The following is a 1,805-nucleotide window of genomic DNA, read 5'->3' as shown; positions in this document are numbered from 1 at the left end:
AAACCATGGACTAGGAATAGATCCAGTTCAAACTTGAAGCCGATGTAGCAGGTCTGCTGACTTGAACATGTCTGTGATGGCCACACAGATGTCCTTCTGCCTGAGCATTGGTGTCAGGGTCTGGATGACATTTTCACCATGGTCACCACTGGGAGCAACCAGCTCAATCCAGTTCCAGTGGAAATGCAGGAGCAGCCGGATTAAGCCCACATACTGAACAATTTCAATGGGAACAATTTGATGGAAAGACAGACATAACCTTTTGTCTCCCTGAACAAACAAGCCATAACCGAGAAGGAAGGAATCTCCTGTTAGTCTCTTGTAGCAGAATCTTTGTGGCACTTTAAAGACTGACACATTTTTAATGACATTAACTTCCACGGACTACTACAGCTGACCTCAGATGCATGAAGTGCTATCCAGAAGGAAGATGTTCATTTTCAATATGCGTATCTAAATATAAAGCGGAAGTCTATGATGGCTTTGTGGCTTTCCCCCCTCATGTGCTTATCACCCCAAAAGTCAGGGTTGTCACTGAGGTAACCCTGACACAATGTCTAACCTTTGCAATGAAAAGGCCTGTGTGTCTGTATTCAAGGAGTGTGACTCTAAGCATGCATTTGGGGGGCTTCCTGGCTTTGGGTCCCTTCCCAAATACTAGCAACTAGCTTGGTCAAACTAGTTGCTTCTTGGGTCGAAACATGTCAGGGCACACAAATGAGAAAATTTGACACAACGTTAGCGGGGCTAAATCAGACAACATCAAAGTGTCTCCACTCCAACCCCTTTATTTTTTCAGTGCTAAGGCCTGTGCCTGAAACATGGGCCATTTTATGTGGAAATAAGAACATAAGGGGAGCTCTGCTGGATCAGAGCAAAGGTCCATCTAGTCCAGCATTCTCTTCACAGAATGGCAAACCAGCTGCCTGTAGAAAACCCAGGGAGGACATGTGTGCCACCAACCTCCCAATCATGTTCTCCGCCATCTGGTGTGCAGAGGCACACTGCCTGTGATACTGATGGAAGGAGCATATGGCCGCCAGGGCTAGTAGCCATGGATAGCCCAATACATAAAAGATTGGCAAATGTTATATTGTGCGGGGGGGGGGGTTTCCCCCAATCCCCAGAGGGGTAGCTGAATTAGTCAAATGCAAAAAAAAAAACAAGGAGTCTAGTGGCGCCTAACTCATCTCTGAGACATTAATGTGTCACAGGACTCTTTGTTATTTTTCCAAATCCAATAGGGATGGTGGAGAAATCCGCCACAGACTCCAATGAGTCTGTGGCGGATTCTAAAGAATCCGGCCCCCTAGAGTCTGCGGCGGAACGGACTGCTCCCCCCTGCCACCCTGCGATGGCCAGTCAGAACAAACCTTACCTGTCATCGTCTTCGTTCTGCAGCCATCCACTGCCGGGCTGCGGACACAAATGGCGTCCAGCGTAGCAGATGCCATTTGCGTTCCTGTCCTTGGCCATGATAGGCTACGTAAATATAGGCTATGTGATAGGCTACGTTTCACTTCAGAAAGCTTCGTCACAGAGCACCATTTCCTTAGAATCCTCTGGATGGCCTGAGGCAGGATCCAATCTTGCTCGGGGAAGAGGCCCCCATGTCCCAGCAGGCCAGCAGCAGAGGCAAGCATAAGGCTGGTAGTGCTGCCAGAACTCCTGCAAGCTCTCTGTCTCTCACCCCCAAGAGGCTTAGGCAGGCCACATGGAGGAGATGGGGTGGGGGAAGTATGGGTCCACCAGGTGGAGGCTTCCAGCATTCAAAAATCAGTGGCCTTTCTGGGCTACGCACTGAC

The sequence above is a fragment of the Heloderma suspectum genome, chromosome 2, assembly GCF_057233095.1.
Source record: "Heloderma suspectum isolate Gila_16-S chromosome 2, 16-S_ref, whole genome shotgun sequence".
NCBI lineage: Eukaryota > Metazoa > Chordata > Lepidosauria > Squamata > Helodermatidae > Heloderma > Heloderma suspectum.
Note: the sequence above shows the minus strand (reverse complement) of the source record.